Source organism: Festucalex cinctus, chromosome 21 (genome assembly GCF_051991245.1).
Source record: "Festucalex cinctus isolate MCC-2025b chromosome 21, RoL_Fcin_1.0, whole genome shotgun sequence".
Classification (NCBI taxonomy): domain Eukaryota; kingdom Metazoa; phylum Chordata; class Actinopteri; order Syngnathiformes; family Syngnathidae; genus Festucalex; species Festucalex cinctus.
The window spans coordinates 4,369,944-4,389,833 of record NC_135431.1 but is presented as its reverse complement, the minus strand read 5'-3'; positions in this window follow the sequence as shown (position 1 = coordinate 4,389,833).

Genomic DNA, 19,890 nt, shown 5'->3' with positions numbered 1-19,890 from the left:
TTTATTTAACCAAGAGAAGAAGAAAAAGTCTTTCAACTGCTTTTGGACAGAAAATCCTGATAAAATCTAGTGTTGCTTGACCGGGGGATCGAACCTGGCTCATTGGAACCGGAGACCGTGTCGTTAACCATTAGGCCAAGCTTGCTTGTCACATGTCGTCCTCTAGGTCGTATTTATCCCATAGAGTATCAAATGTTGGGCAAACAATACAACCATTGATGCTATGAATAGAACCGAAAATCAGGTTGTTCTCAAAGCCGACGTGGTCGAGTGGTATACGACATTGCCTTCGGTTTACTTGTTCGCGTGTTCGATCCTCGTTTTCTGCAACCTTTCGACTTCGTCGTTATGTTTGTTAAGTCGAGGGTGCGCAAGCGGGGATCGAACTCGAAACACTTGAACCAAAGGCAAAGTTTTATACCATTCGGCCATCATGGTTGAAGGTTTTCGGCGTTGAATTTTATGTATTTATAGGATTTCCACGTGAGTGCATATGACTGCAATAAATGCGAGAAGATTCAAACTCTGGCACCGGCAATCTGGCCCAGTGGTCTGCGACAAAGGTTTCGGTTGCGGTAGACGCTGGTTCGATTCCAGAACCTTCCAACTTTTAAGGAATTAATTCTCAAGTTATTGAAAAGTACAGCCGTGAGCAAGGATCGAACGCGGTACCTCCAGTATGGGAGTCATTGTCTTATTCCTTTAGGCCACCATTCCTGGTGCTCCGAGCGAAAATTAATGCAGGTGATGAGTATGCTTCGTGTAATTTGAGCTGAATCGTTTAGGTGCACCCCCAACCTTCACCTCTCCCCACCAGCCATTAACACCACCAGATAAGTCTTCCTTTTGTTATTTTTTTATGGGTATTACTTTAAAATCCCACATCCACATCCTGGCAGTCACGTGTGTTTTATCTCTTAACAGCTCACGAACAAATCAAACCTATTCCCACCCTGAGTGTAGTTGCCCCAGTCATCCACAGGAGGGCAGGATTACATCGTACCTCAGTTGCTTCGCCGTTTTCCTCTAAACTTTCACCACGACTTTGATTGACCACCCAAACGGATTCTCAACGATTCATCTTGTTTTGTTTTAACTATATTTCCTTGGCAGCTCGAATGATGCGCGTCTTATAACGACACGCTCATTGTTTTATCACATTATTGAACAATGACAAACGAGCCAAAACCTCGATATACTAACTAACCTAAAACGTCACACTTAGAGGAAGTGCGTCATCTGCTTGTGGACATGTGGTACTGCACCCAAGCCACTCATTTCTATGTGGAGAACTTTTTTTTTTTTTTTTTACCCTCACAACTTTTGAACACAGTGTTTTTCAACCCTGGTCCTCGGGACACACTATCCAGCCTGTTATCCATGTCAAGCAGGTGATGATCGTTGTCAGGCTTCTCCAGAACTTGCTGATGAGTTGTCATTGCAATAACATACGTTGGGAAAAGTGTTGGTCAACACAAACCACACCACATTTGGTCGATGAAATATTTTTTTTATTTGTACAAAACCGAGATCAGAAAAAGTGCATGAGGTGAACACAGAACACTTGAAGGGGGAAAAAAGAAAGTTAAGACGTCATTTTGTCTGCTTTCAAAGGAAAAAACAGTCTTGTCGTTTTTGTTTTTTGTTTTTTTTTAGTTAAAAAAAAAGCCTTACTATACATGGTCGTTTTTTTTTTTTTTAGTTAAAAAAAAAAGCCTTACTATACATGGTCGTTTTTTTTTTGGGTGTTAAAAAAAAAAAAGCCTTACTATACATGGTCGGTTTTTTTTGGTGTTAAAAAAAAAAGCCTTACTATACATGGTCGTTTTTTTTTTGGGTGTTAAAAAAAAAAAAGCCTTACTATACATGGTCGTTTTTTTTTTTGAGTTTAAAAAAAAAAGCCTTACTATACATGGTCGTTTTTTTTTCTGAGTTAAAAAAAAAAAAGCCTTACTATACATGGTCGTTTTTTTTTCTGAGTTAAAAAAAAAAAAGCCTTACTATACATGGTCGTTTTTTTTTTTGAGTTTAAAAAAAAAAGCCTTACTATACATGGTCGTTTTTTTTTCTGAGTTAAAAAAAAAAAAAGCCTTACTATACATGGTCGTTTTTTTTTCTGAGTTAAAAAAAAAAAAGCCTTACTATACATGGTCGTTTTTTTTTTTGGTGTTAAAAAAAAAAGCCTTACTATACATGGTCGTTTTTTTTTGGTATTAACAAAAAAAGCCTTACTATACATGGTCGTTTTTTTTTTGGAGTTAAAAAAAAAGCCTTACTATACATGGTCGTTTTTTTTTTTTGGTGTTAAAAAAAAAAGCCTTACTATACATGGTCGTTTTTTTTTTTGAGTTTAAAAAAAAAAGCCTTACTATACATGGTCGTTTTTTTTTCTGAGTTAAAAAAAAAAAAGCCTTACTATACATGGTCGTTTTTTTTTCTGAGTTAAAAAAAAAAAAGCCTTACTATACATGGTCGTTTTTTTTTTTGAGTTTAAAAAAAAAAGCCTTACTATACATGGTCGTTTTTTTTTCTGAGTTAAAAAAAAAAAAAAAGCCTTACTATACATGGTCGTTTTTTTTTCTGAGTTAAAAAAAAAAAAGCCTTACTATACATGGTCGTTTTTTTTTTTGGTGTTAAAAAAAAAAGCCTTACTATACATGGTCGGTTTTTTTTTTGGTGTTAAAAAAAAAAAAGCCTTACTATACATGGTCGTTTTTTTTTCTGAGTTAAAAAAAAAAAAGCCTTACTATACATGGTCGTTTTTTTTTCTGAGTTAAAAAAAAAAAAAGCCTTACAATACATGGTCGTTTTTTTTTTTGAGTAAAAAAAAAAGCCTTACTATACATGGTCGTTTTTTTTTTTGGTGTTAAAAAAAAAAGCCTTACTATACATGGTCGTTTTTTTTTTTGAGTTTAAAAAAAAAAGCCTTACTATACATGGTCGTTTTTTTTTCTGAGTTAAAAAAAAAAAAAAAGCCTTACTATACATGGTCGTTTTTTTTTTTGGTGTTAAAAAAAAAAGCCTTACTATACATGGTCGTTGTTTTTTTTTTTGAGTTTAAAAACAAAAGCCTTACTATACATGGTCGTTTTTTTTTCTGAGTTAAAAAAAAAAAGCCTTACTATACATGGTCGTTTTTTTTTTTTGAGTTTAAAAAAAAAAAGCCTTACTATACATGGTCGTTTTTTTTCTGAGTTAAAAAAAAGAAAAGCCTTACTATACATGGTCGTTTTTTTTTTTTTGAGTAAAAAAAAAAAGCCTTACTATACATGGTCGTTTTTTTTTTTAGTTAAAAAAAAAAAGCCTTACTATACATGGTCGTTTTTTTTTTTGAGTTAAAAAAAAAAAAAGCCTTACTATACATGGTCGTTTTTTTTCTGAGTTAAAAAAAAGAAAAGCCTTACTATACATGGTCGTTTTTTTTTTTTTTGAGTAAAAAAAAAAGCCTTACTATACATGGGCGTTTTTTTTTTGAGTTTAAAAAAAAAAAGCCTTACTATACATGGTCGTTTTTTTTTTTGGTGTTAAAAAAAAAAGCCTTACTATACATGGTCGTTTTTTTTTTTGAGTTAAAAAAAAAAAAGCCTTACTATACATGGTTGTTTTTTTTTTTTGAGTTAAAAAAAAAAAGCCTTACTATACATGGTCGTTTTTTTTCTGAGTTAAAAAAGAGAAAAGCCTTACTATACATGGTCGTTTTTTTTTTGGGTGTTAAAAAAAAAAGCCTTACTATACATGGTCGTTTTTTTTTTTGAGTTTAAAAAAAAAAGCCTTACTATACATGGTCGTTTTTTTTTCTGAGTAAAAAAAAAAAAAAAAAGCCTTACTATACATGGTCGTTTTTTTTTTTGGTGTTAAAAAAAAAAGCCTTACTATACATGGTCGTTGTTTTTTTGAGTTAAAAAAAAAAAGCCTTACTATACATGGTCGTTTTTTTATTTTTTGAGTAAAAAAAAAAGCCTTACAAAACATGGTCGTTTTTTTTTCTGAGTTAAAAAAAAAAAAAAAGCCTTACTATACATGGTCGGTTTTTTTTTTGGTGTTAAAAAAAAAAAGCCTTACTATACATGGTCGTTTTTTTTTTTGAGTTAAAAAAAAAAAGCCTTACTATACATGGTCGGTTTTTTTCTGAGTTAAAAAAAAGAAAAGCCTTACTATACATGGTCGTTTTTTTTTTTGAGTTAAAAAAAAAAAAGCCTTACTATACATGGTCGTTTTTTTTTTTTTAGTTTAAAAAAAAAAAAGCCTTACTATACATGGTCGTTTTTTTTTTTTTTGAGTAAAAAAAAAAGCCTTACTATACATGGTCGGTTTTTTTTTTGGTGTTAAAAAAAAAAAGCCTTACTATACATGGTCGTTTTTTTTTTTGAGTTAAAAAAAAAAGCCTTACTATACATGGTCGTTTTTTTTTTTGGTGTTAAAAAAAAAAGCCTTACTATACATGGTCGTTTTTTTTTTTTGAGTTTAAAAAAAAAAGCCTTACTATACATGGTCGTTTTTTTTTCTGAGTAAAAAAAAAAAAAAAGCCTTACTATACATGGGCGTTTTTTTTTCTGAGTTAAAAAAAAAAAAAAGCCTTACTATACATGGTCGTTTTTTTTTTTGAGTTTAAAAAAAAAAAGCCTTACTATACATGGTCGTTTTTTTTCTGAGTTAAAAAAAAAAAAAAAGCCTTACTATACATGGTCGTTTTTTTTTTGGTGTTAAAAAAAAAAGCCTTACTATACATGGTCGTTGTTTTTTTTTTTGAGTTTAAAAACAAAAGCCTTACTATACATGGTCGTTTTTTTTCTGAGTTAAAAAAAAAAAGCCTTACTATACATGGTCGTTTTTTTTTTTTGAGTTTAAAAAAAAAAAGCCTTACTATACATGGTCGTTTTTTTTCTGAGTTAAAAAAAAGAAAAGCCTTACTATACATGGTCGTTTTTTTTTTTTTGAGTAAAAAAAAAAAGCCTTACTATACATGGTCGTTTTTTTTTTTAGTTAAAAAAAAAAAGCCTTACTATACATGGTCGTTTTTTTTTTTGAGTTAAAAAAAAAAAAAGCCTTACTATACATGGTCGTTTTTTTTCTGAGTTAAAAAAAAGAAAAGCCTTACTATACATGGTCGTTTTTTTTTTTTTTGAGTAAAAAAAAAAGCCTTACTATACATGGGCGTTTTTTTTTTTGAGTTTAAAAAAAAAAAGCCTTACTATACATGGTCGTTTTTTTTTTTGGTGTTAAAAAAAAAAAGCCTTACTATACATGGTCGTTTTTTTTCTGAGTTAAAAAAGAGAAAAGCCTTACTATACATGGTCGTTTTTTTTTTGGGTGTTAAAAAAAAAAGCCTTACTATACATGGTCGTTTTTTTTTTTGAGTTTAAAAAAAAAAGCCTTACTATACATGGTCGTTTTTTTTTCTGAGTAAAAAAAAAAAAAAAAGCCTTACTATACATGGTCGTTTTTTTTTTTGGTGTTAAAAAAAAAAGCCTTACTATACATGGTCGTTGTTTTTTTGAGTTAAAAAAAAAAAGCCTTACTATACATGGTCGTTTTTTTATTTTTTGAGTAAAAAAAAAAGCCTTACAAAACATGGTCGTTTTTTTTTCTGAGTTAAAAAAAAAAAAAAGCCTTACTATACATGGTCGGTTTTTTTTTTGGTGTTAAAAAAAAAAAGCCTTACTATACATGGTCGTTTTTTTTTTTGAGTTAAAAAAAAAAAGCCTTACTATACATGGTCGTTTTTTTTTTTGGTGTTAAAAAAAAAAGCCTTACTATACATGGTCGTTTTTTTTTTTTGAGTTTAAAAAAAAAAGCCTTACTATACATGGTCGTTTTTTTTTCTGAGTAAAAAAAAAAAAAAAAGCCTTACTATACATGGGCGTTTTTTTTTCTGAGTTAAAAAAAAAAAAAAGCCTTACTATACATGGTCGTTTTTTTTTTTGAGTTTAAAAAAAAAAAGCCTTACTATACATGGTCGTTTTTTTTTTTTTTGAGTAAAAAAAAAAGCCTTACTATACATGGTCGGTTTTTTTTTTGGTGTTAAAAAAAAAAAGCCTTACTATACATGGTCGTTTTTTTTTTTGAGTTAAAAAAAAAAGCCTTACTATACATGGTCGTTTTTTTTTTGGTGTTAAAAAAAAAAAGCCTTACTATACATGGTCGTTTTTTTTTTTTGAGTTTAAAAAAAAAAGCCTTACTAATACATGGTCGTTTTTTTTTCTGAGTAAAAAAAAAAAAAAAAGCCTTACTATACATGGGCGTTTTTTTTTCTGAGTTAAAAAAAAAAAAAGCCTTACTATACATGGTCGTTTTTTTTTTTGGTGTTAAAAAAAAAAGCCTTACTATACATGGTCGTTTTTTTTTTTTTGAGTTAAAAAAAAAAAAAGCCTTACTATACATGGTCGTTTTTTTTTTTAGTTAAAAAAAAAGCCTTACTATACATGGTCGTTTTTTTTTCTGAGTTAAAAAAAAAAAAGCCTTACTATACATGGTCGCTTTTTTTTTTGGTGTTAAAAAAAAAAAGCCTTACTATACATGGTCGTTTTTTTTCTGAGTTAAAAAAAAGAAAAGCCTTACTATACATGGTCGTTTTTTTTTTTTTGGGTAAAAAAAAAAGCCTTACTATACATGGTCGTTTTTTTTTTTAGTTAAAAAAAAAAAGCCTTACTATACATGGTCGTTTTTTTTCTGAGTTAAAAAAAAGAAAAGCCTTACTATACATGGTCGTTTTTTTTTTTTTGGGTAAAAAAAAAAGCCTTACTATACATGGTCGTTTTTTTTTTTAGTTAAAAAAAAAAGCCTTACTATACATGGTCGTTTTTTTTTCTGAGTTAAAAAAAAGAAAAGCCTTACTATACATGGTCGTTTTTTTTTTTTTTGAGTAAAAAAAAAAGCCTTACTATACATGGTCGTTTTTTTTTTTGGTGTTAAAAAAAAAAGCCTTACTATACATGGTCGTTTTTTTTTTGAGTTAAAAAAAAAAGCCTTACTATACATGGTCGTTTTTTTTTTTGAGTAAAAAAAAAAAAAGCCTTACTATACATGGTCGTTTTTTTTCTGAGTTAAAAAAAAGAAAAGCCTTACTATACATGGTCGTTTTTTTTTTGGGTGTTAAAAAAAAAAGCCTTACTATACATGGTCGTTTTTTTTTCTGAGTTAAAAAAAAAAAAAGCCTTACTATACATGGTCGTTTTTTTTTTGGGTGTTAAAAAAAAAAGCCTTACTATACATGGTCGTTTTTTTTTTTGAGTAAAAAAAAAAAAAGCCTTACTATACATGGTCGTTTTTTTTTCTGAGTTAAAAAAAAAAAAAGCCTTACTATACATGGTCGTTTTTTTTTTTGGTGTTAAAAAAAAAAGCCTTACTATACATGGTCGTTTTTTTTTCTGAGTTAAAAAAAAAAAAAAATCATGGTCGTTTTTTTTTTGGGTGGAATAAAAAAGCCTTACTATACATGGACGTGGCCGTGGGCACGGTAGTCGAGTGGTTAGCACGTCCGCTTCCCAGTTCTGAGGTCTCCAGTTCGAGTCCAGGCTCGGACCTTCCTGGGTGGAGTTTGCATGTTCTCCCCGTGCCCGCGTGGGTTTTCTCCGGGTACTCCGGTCTCCTCCCACATTCCAAAGACATGCATGGCATGGATGGTTGTTCGTCTCTGTGTGCCCTGCGATTGGTTGGCAACCAGTCCAGGGTGTCCCCCGCCTACTGCCCAGAGCCAGCTGAGATAGGCGCCAGCAGCCCCTGCGACCCTTGTGAGGAATAAGCGGTCAAGAAAATGGATGGATGGATGGATGGATATACATTGTCGTTTTTTTTTCTGAGTTAAAAAAAAGAAAAGCCTTACTATACATGGTCGTTTTTTTTTCTGAGTTAAAAAAAAAAAAAAAGCCTTACTATACATGGTCGTTTTTTTTTTGGTGTTAAAAAAAAAAGCCTTACTATACATGGTCGTTTTTTTTTTTTTGAGTTAAAAAAAAGCCATACTATACATGGTCGTTTTTTTTTTAGTTTAAAAAAAAAAGCCTTACTATACATGGTCGTTTTTTTTCTGAGTTAAAAAAAAGAAAAGCCTTAACTATACATGGTCGTTTTTTTTCTGAGTTAAAAAAAAAAAAAGCCTTACTATACATGGTCGTTTTTTTTTTTGGTGTTAAAAAAAAAAGCCTTACTATACATGGTCGTTTTTTTTTTTGAGTTAAAAAAAAAAGCCTTACTATACATGGTCGGTTTTTTTTTTTGAGTTTAAAAAAAAAAGCCTTACTATACATGGTCGTTTTTTTTTCTGAGAAAAAAAAAAAAAAAAAGCCTTACTATACATGGTCGTTTTTTTTTCTGAGTTAAAAAAAAAAAAAAAAGCCTTACTATACATGGTCGTTTTTTTTTTGGTGTTAAAAAAAAAAGCCTTACTATACATGGTCGTTTTTTTTTTTTGAGTTAAAAAAAAAAAAAAAGCCTTACTATACATGGTCGTTTTTTTTTTTAGTTAAAAAAAAAAAGCCTTACTATACATGGTCGTTTTTTTTTCTGAGTTAAAAAAAAAAAAGCCTTACTATACATGGTCGCTTTTTTTTTTGGTGTTAAAAAAAAAAAGCCTTACTATACATGGTCGTTTTTTTTCTGAGTTAAAAAAAAGAAAAGCCTTACTATACATGGTCTTTTTTTTTTTTTTGAGTAAAAAAAAAAGCCTTACTATACATGGTCGTTTTTTTTTTTAGTTAAAAAAAAAAAGCCTTACTATACATGGTCGTTTTTTTTTTTGAGTTTAAAAAAAAAAAAAGCCTTACTATACATGGTCGTTTTTTTTTTTTTGAGTAAAAAAAAAAGCCTTACTATACATGGTCGTTTTTTTTTTTGGTGTTAAAAAAAAAAGCCTTACTATACATGGTCGTTTTTTTTTTTGAGTTAAAAAAAAAAAAAGCCTTACTATACATGGTCGGTTTTTTTTCTGAGTAAAAAAAAAAAAAAAAGCCTATACATGGTCGTTTTTTTTTTCTGAGTTAAAAAAAAAAAAAAAGCCTTACTATACATGGTCGTTTTTTTTTTGGTGTTAAAAAAAAAAGCCTTACTATACATGGTCGTTTTTTTTTTTGAGTTTAAAAAAAAAAAAAAAGCCTTACTATATATGGTCGTTTTTTTTTTTAGTTAAAAAAAAGCCTTACTATACATGGTCGTTTTTTTTTCTGAGTTAAAAAAAAAAAAGCCTTACTATACATGGTTGCTTTTTTTTTTGGTGTTAAAAAAAAAAAGCCTTACTATACATGGTCGTTTTTTTTCTGAGTTAAAAAAAAGAAAAGCCTTACTATACATGGTCGTTTTTTTTTTTTGGGGTAAAAAAAAAAGCCTTACTATACATGGTCGTTTTTTTTTTAGTTAAAAAAAAAAAGCCTTACTATACATGGTCGTTTTTTTTTTTGAGTTTAAAAAAAAAAAAAGCCTTACTATACATGGTCGTTTTTTTCTGAGTTAAAAAAAAAAAAAGCCTTACTATACATGGTCGCTTTTTTTTTTGGTGTTAAAAAAAAAAAGCCTTACTATACATGGTCGTTTTTTTTCTGAGTTAAAAAAAAGAAAAGCCTTACTATACATGGTCGTTTTTTTTTTTTTGAGTAAAAAAAAAAGCCTTACTATACATGGTCGTTTTTTTTTTTGAGTTAAAAAAAAAAAAAGCCTTACTATACATGGTCGGTTTTTTTTCTGAGTAAAAAAAAAAAAAAAAGCCTATACATGGTCGTTTTTTTTTTCTGAGTTAAAAAAAAAAAAAAAGCCTTACTATACATGGTCGTTTTTTTTTTGGTGTTAAAAAAAAAAGCCTTACTATACATGGTCGTTTTTTTTTTTGAGTTTAAAAAAAAAAAAAAAGCCTTACTATATATGGTCGTTTTTTTTTTTAGTTAAAAAAAAGCCTTACTATACATGGTCGTTTTTTTTTCTGAGTTAAAAAAAAAAAAGCCTTACTATACATGGTTGCTTTTTTTTTTGGTGTTAAAAAAAAAAAGCCTTACTATACATGGTCGTTTTTTTTCTGAGTTAAAAAAAAGAAAAGCCTTACTATACATGGTCGTTTTTTTTTTTTTGGGTAAAAAAAAAAGCCTTACTATACATGGTCGTTTTTTTTTTAGTTAAAAAAAAAAAGCCTTACTATACATGGTCGTTTTTTTTTTTGAGTTTAAAAAAAAAAAAAGCCTTACTATACATGGTCGTTTTTTTCTGAGTTAAAAAAAAAAAAAGCCTTACTATACATGGTCGCTTTTTTTTTTGGTGTTAAAAAAAAAAAGCCTTACTATACATGGTCGTTTTTTTTCTGAGTTAAAAAAAAGAAAAGCCTTACTATACATGGTCGTTTTTTTTTTTTTGAGTAAAAAAAAAAGCCTTACTATACATGGTCGTTTTTTTTTTTAGTTAAAAAAAAAAAGCCTTACTATACATGGTCGTTTTTTTTTTTGAGTTTAAAAAAAAAAAAGCCTTACTATACATGGTCGTTTTTTTTCTGAGTTAAAAAAAAGAAAAGCCTTACTATACATGGTCGTTTTTTTTTTTTTTGAGTAAAAAAAAAAGCCTTACTATACATGGTCGTTTTTTTTTTTGGTGTTAAAAAAAAAAGCCTTACTATACATGGTCGTTTTTTTTTTTGAGTTAAAAAAAAAAAAAGCCTTACTATACATGGTCGGTTTTTTTTCTGAGTAAAAAAAAAAAAAAAAGCCTATACATGGTCGTTTTTTTTTTCTGAGTTAAAAAAAAAAAAAAAGCCTTACTATACATGGTCGTTTTTTTTTTGGTGTTAAAAAAAAAAGCCTTACTATACATGGTCGTTTTTTTTTTGAGTTTAAAAAATAAAAAAAGCCTTACTATACATGGTCGTTTTTTTTTTTAGTTAAAAAAAAAAAGCCTTACTATACATGGTCGTTTTTTTTTCTGAGTTAAAAAAAAAAAAGCCTTACTATACATGGTCGTTTTTTTTTCTGAGTTAAAAAAAAAAAAAAGCCTTACTATACATGGTCGTTTTTTTTCTGAGTTAAAAAAAAAAAAAGCCTTACTATACATGGTCGTTTTTTTTCTGAGTAAAAAAAAGAAAAGCCTTACTATACATGGTCGTTTTTTTTTTTTGGTGTTAAAAAAAAAAGCCTTACTATACATGGTCGATTTTTTTTTTGAGTAAAAAAAAAAAAAAGCCTTACTATACATGGTCGTTTTTTTTTTTTTGAGTAAAAAAAAAAGCCTTACTATACATGGTCGTTTTTTTTTTTGGTGTTAAAAAAAAAAAGCCTTACTATACATGGTCGTTTTTTTTTTTGAGTTAAAAAAAAAAAAAGCCTTACTATACATGGTCGTTTTTTTTTTTGAGTTAAAAAAAAAAAGCCTTACTATACATGGTCGTTTTTTTTCTGAGTTAAAAAAAAGAAAAGCCTTACTATACATGGTCGTTTTTTTTTTTGGTGTTAAAAAAAAAAGCCTTACTATACATGGTCGTTTTTTTTTTGGTGTTAAAAAAAAAAGCCTTACTATACATGGTCGTTTTTTTTTTTTGAGTTTAAAAAAAAAAGCCTTACTAATACATGGTCGTTTTTTTTTCTGAGTAAAAAAAAAAAAAAAAGCCTTACTATACATGGGCGTTTTTTTTTTCTGAGTTAAAAAAAAAAAAAGCCTTACTATACATGGTCGTTTTTTTTTTTGGTGTTAAAAAAAAAAGCCTTACTATACATGGTCGTTTTTTTTTTTTTGAGTTAAAAAAAAAAAAGCCTTACTATACATGGTCGTTTTTTTTTTTAGTTAAAAAAAAAGCCTTACTATACATGGTCGTTTTTTTTTCTGAGTTAAAAAAAAAAAAGCCTTACTATACATGGTCGCTTTTTTTTTTGGTGTTAAAAAAAAAAAGCCTTACTATACATGGTCGTTTTTTTTCTGAGTTAAAAAAAAGAAAAGCCTTACTATACATGGTCGTTTTTTTTTTTTTGGGTAAAAAAAAAAGCCTTACTATACATGGTCGTTTTTTTTTTTAGTTAAAAAAAAAAAGCCTTACTATACATGGTCGGTTTTTTTTTTGAGTTAAAAAAAAAAAAAAGCCTTACTATACATGGTCGTTTTTTTCTGAGTTAAAAAAAAGAAAAGCCTTACTATACATGGTCGTTTTTTTTTTTTTTGAGTAAAAAAAAAAGCCTTACTATACATGGTCGTTTTTTTTTTTGGTGTTAAAAAAAAAAGCCTTACTATACATGGTCGTTTTTTTTTTGAGTTAAAAAAAAAAGCCTTACTATACATGGTCGTTTTTTTTTTTGAGTAAAAAAAAAAAAAGCCTTACTATACATGGTCGTTTTTTTTCTGAGTTAAAAAAAAGAAAAGCCTTACTATACATGGTCGTTTTTTTTTTGGGTGTTAAAAAAAAAAGCCTTACTATACATGGTCGTTTTTTTTTCTGAGTTAAAAAAAAAAAAAGCCTTACTATACATGGTCGTTTTTTTTTTGGGTGTTAAAAAAAAAAGCCTTACTATACATGGTCGTTTTTTTTTTTTAGTAAAAAAAAAAAAAGCCTTACTATACATGGTCGTTTTTTTTTCTGAGTTAAAAAAAAAAAAAGCCTTACTATACATGGTCGTTTTTTTTTTTGGTGTTAAAAAAAAAAGCCTTACTATACATGGTCGTTTTTTTTTCTGAGTTAAAAAAAAAAAAAAATCATGGTCGTTTTTTTTTTGGGTGGAAAAAAAAAGCCTTACTATACATGGACGTGGCCGTGGGCACGGTAGTCGAGTGGTTAGCACGTCCGCTTCCCAGTTCTGAGGTCTCCAGTTCGAGTCCAGGCTCGGACCTTCCTGGGTGGAGTTTGCATGTTCTCCCCGTGCCCGCGTGGGTTTTCTCCGGGTACTCCGGTCTCCTCCCACATTCCAAAGACATGCATGGCATGGATGGTTGTTCGTCTCTGTGTGCCCTGCGATTGGTTGGCAACCAGTCCAGGGTGTCCCCCGCCTACTGCCCAGAGCCAGCTGAGATAGGCGCCAGCAGCCCCTGCGACCCTTGTGAGGAATAAGCGGTCAAGAAAATGGATGGATGGATGGATGGATATACATTGTCGTTTTTTTTTCTGAGTTAAAAAAAAGAAAAGCCTTACTATACATGGTCGTTTTTTTTTCTGAGTTAAAAAAAAAAAAAAAGCCTTACTATACATGGTCGTTTTTTTTTTGGTGTTAAAAAAAAAAGCCTTACTATACATGGTCGTTTTTTTTTTTTTGAGTTAAAAAAAAGCCATACTATACATGGTCGTTTTTTTTGGAGTAAAAAAAAAAAAAGCCTTACTATACATGGTCGTTGTTTTTTTTTTTGAGTTTAAAAAAAAAAGCCTTACTATACATGGTCGTTTTTTTTCTGAGTTAAAAAAAAGAAAAGCCTTACTATACATGGTCGTTTTTTTTCTGAGTTAAAAAAAAAAAAAGCCTTACTATACATGGTCGTTTTTTTTTTTGGTGTTAAAAAAAAAAGCCTTACTATACATGGTCGTTTTTTTTTTTGAGTTAAAAAAAAAAGCGTTACTATACATGGTCGGTTTTTTTTTTTGAGTTTAAAAAAAAAAGCCTTACTATACATGGTCGTTTTTTTTTCTGAGAAAAAAAAAAAAAAAAAGCCTTACTATACATGGTCGTTTTTTTTTCTGAGTTAAAAAAAAAAAAAAAAGCCTTACTATACATGGTCGTTTTTTTTTTGGTGTTAAAAAAAAAAGCCTTACTATACATGGTCGTTTTTTTTTTTTGAGTTTAAAAAAAAAAAAAAGCCTTACTATACATGGTCGTTTTTTTTTCTGAGTTAAAAAAAAAAAAAGCCTTACTATACATGGTCGCTTTTTTTTTTGGTGTTAAAAAAAAAAAGCCTTACTATACATGGTCGTTTTTTTTCTGAGTTAAAAAAAAGAAAAGCCTTACTATACATGGTCGTTTTTTTTTTTTTGAGTAAAAAAAAAAGCCTTACTATACATGGTCGTTTTTTTTTTTAGTTAAAAAAAAAAAGCCTTACTATACATGGTCGTTTTTTTTTTTGAGTTTAAAAAAAAAAAAAGCCTTACTATACATGGTCGTTTTTTTTCTGAGTTAAAAAAAAGAAAAGCCTTACTATACATGGTCGTTTTTTTTTTTTTGAGTAAAAAAAAAAGCCTTACTATACATGGTCGTTTTTTTTTTTGGTGTTAAAAAAAAGAGCCTTACTATACATGGTCGTTTTTTTTTTTGAGTTAAAAAAAAAAAAAGCCTTACTATACATGGTCGGTTTTTTTTCTGAGTAAAAAAAAAAAAAAAAAGCCTATACATGGTCGTTTTTTTTTTCTGAGTTAAAAAAAAAAAAAAAGCCTTACTATACATGGTCGTTTTTTTTTTGGTGTTAAAAAAAAAAGCCTTACTATACATGGTCGTTTTTTTTTTTGAGTTTAAAAAAAAAAAAAAAGCCTTACTATACATGGTCGTTTTTTTTTTTAGTTAAAAAAAAGCCTTACTATACATGGTCGGTTTTTTTTCTGAGTTAAAAAAAAAAAAGCCTTACTATACATGGTTGCTTTTTTTTTTGGTGTTAAAAAAAAAAAGCCTTACTATACATGGTCGTTTTTTTTTCTGAGTTAAAAAAAAAAAAAGCCTTACTATACATGGTCGCTTTTTTTTTTGGTGTTAAAAAAAAAAAGCCTTACTATACATGGTCGTTTTTTTTCTGAGTTAAAAAAAAGAAAAGCCTTACTATACATGGTCGTTTTTTTTTTTTTGAGTAAAAAAAAAAGCCTTACTATACATGGTCGTTTTTTTTTTTAGTTAAAAAAAAAAAGCCTTACTATACATGGTCGTTTTTTTTTTTGAGTTTAAAAAAAAAAAAAGCCTTACTATACATGGTCGTTTTTTTTCTGAGTTAAAAAAAAGAAAAGCCTTACTATACATGGTCGTTTTTTTTTTTTTGAGTAAAAAAAAAAGCCTTACTATACATGGTCGTTTTTTTTTTTGGTGTTAAAAAAAAGAGCCTTACTATACATGGTCGTTTTTTTTTTTGAGTTAAAAAAAAAAAAAGCCTTACTATACATGGTCGGGTTTTTTTCTGAGTAAAAAAAAAAAAAAAAAGCCTATACATGGTCGTTTTTTTTTTCTGAGTTAAAAAAAAAAAAAAAGCCTTACTATACATGGTCGTTTTTTTTTTGGTGTTAAAAAAAAAAGCCTTACTATACATGGTCGTTTTTTTTTTTGAGTTTAAAAAAAAAAAAAAAGCCTTACTATACATGGTCGTTTTTTTTTTTAGTTAAAAAAAAGCCTTACTATACATGGTCGGTTTTTTTTCTGAGTTAAAAAAAAAAAAGCCTTACTATACATGGTTGCTTTTTTTTTTGGTGTTAAAAAAAAAAAGCCTTACTATACATGGTCGTTTTTTTTCTGAGTTAAAAAAAAGAAAAGCCTTACTATACATGGTCGTTTTTTTTTTTTTGGGTAAAAAAAAAAGCCTTACTATACATGGTCGTTTTTTTTTTAGTTAAAAAAAAAAAGCCTTACTATACATGGTCGTTTTTTTTTTTGAGTTTAAAAAAAAAAAAAGCCTTACTATACATGGTCGTTTTTTTTTTTTTTGAGTAAAAAAAAAAGCCTTACTATACATGGTCGTTTTTTTTTTTGGTGTTAAAAAAAAAAGCCTTACTATACATGGTCGTTTTTTTTTTGAGTTAAAAAAAAAAGCCTTACTATACATGGTCGTTTTTTTTCTGAGTTAAAAAAAAGAAAAGCCTTACTATACATGGTCGTTTCTTTTTTTGGTGTTAAAAAAAAAAGCCTTACTATACATGGTCGTTTTTTTTTGGGTGTTAAAAAAAAAAGCCTTACTATACATGGTCGTTTTTTTTTCTGAGTTAAAAAAAAAAAAAGCCTTACTATACATGGTCGTTTTTTTTTGGGGTGTTAAAAAAAAAAAGCCTTACTATACATGGTCGTTTTTTTTTTTGAGTAAAAAAAAAAAAAGCCTTACTATACATGGTCGTTTTTTTTTCTGAGTTAAAAAAAAAAAAAGCCTTACTATACATGGTCGTTTTTTTTTTTGGTGTTAAAAAAAAAAGCCTTACTATACATGGTCGTTTTTTTTTCTGAGTTAAAAAAAAAAAAAAATCATGGTCGTTTTTTTTTTGGGTGGAAAAAAAAAGCCTTACTATACATGGACGTGGCCGTGGGCACGGTAGTCGAGTGGTTAGCACGTCCGCTTCCCAGTTCTGAGGTCTCCAGTTCGAGTCCAGGCTCGGACCTTCCTGGGTGGAGTTTGCATGTTCTCCCCGTGCCCGCGTGGGTTTTCTCCGGGTACTCCGGTCTCCTCCCACATTCCAAAGACATGCATGGCATGGATGGTTGTTCGTCTCTGTGTGCCCTGCGATTGGTTGGCAACCAGTCCAGGGTGTCCCCCGCCTACTGCCCAGAGCCAGCTGAGATAGGCGCCAGCAGCCCCTGCGACCCTTGTGAGGAATAAGCGGTCAAGAAAATGGATGGATGGATGGATGGATATACATTGTCGTTTTTTTTTCTGAGTTAAAAAAAAGAAAAGCCTTACTATACATGGTCGTTTTTTTTTTGGTGTTAAAAAAAAAAGCCTTACTATACATGGTCGTTTTTTTTTTTTGAGTTAAAAAAAAGCCATACTATACATGGTCGTTTTTTTTGGAGTAAAAAAAAAAAAAGCCTTACTATACATGGTCGTTTTTTTTTTTGAGTTTAAAAAAAAAAGCCTTACTATACATGGTCGTTTTTTTTCTGAGTTAAAAAAAAGAAAAGCCTTACTATACATGGTCGTTTTTTTTCTGAGTTAAAAAAAAAAAAAGCCTTACTATACATGGTCGTTTTTTTTTTTGGTGTTAAAAAAAAAAAGCCTTACTATACATGGTCGTTTTTTTTTTTGAGTTAAAAAAAAAAGCCTTACTATACATGGTCGTTTTTTTTTTTTGAGTTTAAAAAAAAAAGCCTTACTATACATGGTCGTTTTTTTTTCTGAGAAAAAAAAAAAAAAAGCCTTACTATACATGGTCGTTTTTTTTTCTGAGTTAAAAAAAAAAAAAAAAGCCTTACTATACATGGTCGTTTTTTTTTGGTGTTAAAAAAAAAAGCCTTACTATACATGGTCGTTTTTTTTTTTTGAGTTTAAAAAAAAAAAAAAAGCCTTACTATACATGGTCGTTTTTTTTTTTAGTTAAAAAAAAAAAGCCTTACTATACATGGTCGTTTTTTTTTCTGAGTTAAAAAAAAAAAAAGCCTTACTATACATGGTCGCTTTTTTTTTTGGTGTTAAAAAAAAAAAGCCTTACTATACATGGTCGTTTTTTTTCTGAGTTAAAAAAAAGAAAAGCCTTACTATACATGGTCGTTTTTTTTTTTTTGAGTAAAAAAAAAAGCCTTACTATACATGGTCGTTTTTTTTTTTAGTTAAAAAAAAAAGCCTTACTATACATGGTCGTTTTTTTTTTTGAGTTTAAAAAAAAAAAAGCCTTACTATACATGGTCGTTTTTTTTCTGAGTTAAAAAAAAGAAAAGCCTTACTATACATGGTCGTTTTTTTTTTTTTTGAGTAAAAAAAAAAGCCTTACTATACATGGTCGTTTTTTTTTTTGGTGTTAAAAAAAAAAGCCTTACTATACATGGTCGTTTTTTTTTTTGAGTTAAAAAAAAAAAAAGCCTTACTATACATGGTCGGTTTTTTTTCTGAGTAAAAAAAAAAAAAAAAGCCTATACATGGTCGTTTTTTTTTTCTGAGTTAAAAAAAAAAAAAAAGCCTTACTATACATGGTCGTTTTTTTTTTGGTGTTAAAAAAAAAAGCCTTACTATACATGGTCGTTTTTTTTTTGAGTTTAAAAAATAAAAAAAGCCTTACTATACATGGTCGTTTTTTTTTTTAGTTAAAAAAAAAAAGCCTTACTATACATGGTCGTTTTTTTTTCTGAGTTAAAAAAAAAAAAAGCCTTACTATACATGGTCGTTTTTTTTTCTGAGTTAAAAAAAAAAAAAGCCTTACTATACATGGTCGTTTTTTTTCTGAGTTAAAAAAAAAAAAAGCCTTACTATACATGGTCGTTTTTTTTCTGAGTAAAAAAAAGAAAAGCCTTACTATACATGGTCGTTTTTTTTTTTGGTGTTAAAAAAAAAAGCCTTACTATACATGGTCGTTTTTTTTTTTGAGTAAAAAAAAAAAAAAGCCTTACTATACATGGTCGTTTTTTTTTTTTTGAGTAAAAAAAAAAGCCTTACTATACATGGTCGTTTTTTTTTTTTGGTGTTAAAAAAAAAAGCCTTACTATACATGGTCGTTTTTTTTTTTGAGTTAAAAAAAAAAAAAGCCTTACTATACATGGTCGTTTTTTTTTTTGAGTTAAAAAAAAAAAGCCTTACTATACATGGTCGTTTTTTTTTTTGGTGTTAAAAAAAAAAGCCTTACTATACATGGTCGTTTTTTTTTTTGGTGTTAAAAAAAAAAGCCTTACTATACATGGTCGTTTTTTTTTTTTGAGTTTAAAAAAAAAAGCCTTACTATACATGGTCGTTTTTTTTTTTGAGTTAAAAAAAAGAAAAGCCTTACTATACATGGTCGTTTTTTTTTTTGGTGTTAAAAAAAAAAGCCTTACTATACATGGTCGTTTTTTTTTTTTGAGTTTAAAAAAAAAAGCCTTACTATACATGGTCGTTTTTTTTCTGAGTTAAAAAAAAGAAAAGCCTTACTATACATGGTCGTTTTTTTTTTGGTGTTAAAAAAAAAAGCCTTACTATACATGGTCGTTTTTTTTTTTTGAGTTTAAAAAAAAAAGCCTTACTATACATGGTCGTTTTTTTTTTTGGTGTTAAAAAAAAAAGCCTTACTATACATGGTCGTTTTTTTTTTGAGTAAAAAAAAAAAAAAGCCTTACTATACATGGTCGTTTTTTTTTCTGAGTTAAAAAAAAAAAAAAGCCTTACTATACATGGTCGTTTTTTTTCTGAGTTAAAAAAAAGAAAAGCCTTACTATACATGGTCGTTTTTTTTTTTGGTGTTAAAAAAAAAAGCCTTACTATACATGGTCGTTGTTTTTTTTTTGAGTTAAAAAAAAAAAAGCCTTACTATACATGGTCGTTTTTTTTTCTGAGTTAAAAAAAAAAAAAGCCTTACTATACATGGTCGTTTTTTTTCTGAGTTAAAAAAAAAAAAAGCCTTACTATACATGGTCGGTTTTTTTCTGAGTTAAAAAAAAGAAAAGCCTTACTATACATGGTCGTTTTTTTTTTTGGTGTTAAAAAAAAAAAGCCTTACTATACATGGTCGTTTTTTTTTTTTGAGTTTAAAAAAAAAAGCCTTACTATACATGGTCGTTTTTTTTTCTGAGTAAAAAAAAAAAAAAAGCCTTACTATATACATGGTCATTTTTTTTTCTGAGTTAAAAAAAAAAAAAGCCTTACTATACATGGTCGTTTTTTTTTTTGGTGTTAAAAAAAAAAGCCTTACTATACATGGTCGTTTTTTGTTTTTGAGTTTAAAAAAAAAAAAGCCTTACTATACATGGTCGTTTTTTTTTTTGGTGTTAAAAAAAAAAGCCTTACTATACATGGTCGTTTTTTTTTTTTGAGTTTAAAAAAAAAAGCCTTACTATACATGGTCGTTTTTTTTTCTGAGTAAAAAAAAAAAAAAAAGCCTTACTATATACATGGTCATTTTTTTTTCTGAGTTAAAAAAAAAAAAAAGCCTTACTATACATGGTCGTTTTTTTTTTTGGTGTTAAAAAAAAAAGCCTTACTATACATGGTCGTTTTTTTTTTTTTGAGTTTAAAAAAAAAAAAGCCTTACTATACATGGTCGTTTTTTTTTTTAGTTAAAAAAAAAAAGCCTTACTATACATGGTCGTTTTTTTTTCTGAGTTAAAAAAAAAAAAAGCCTTACTATACATGGTCGCTTTTTTTTTTGAGTTAAAAAAA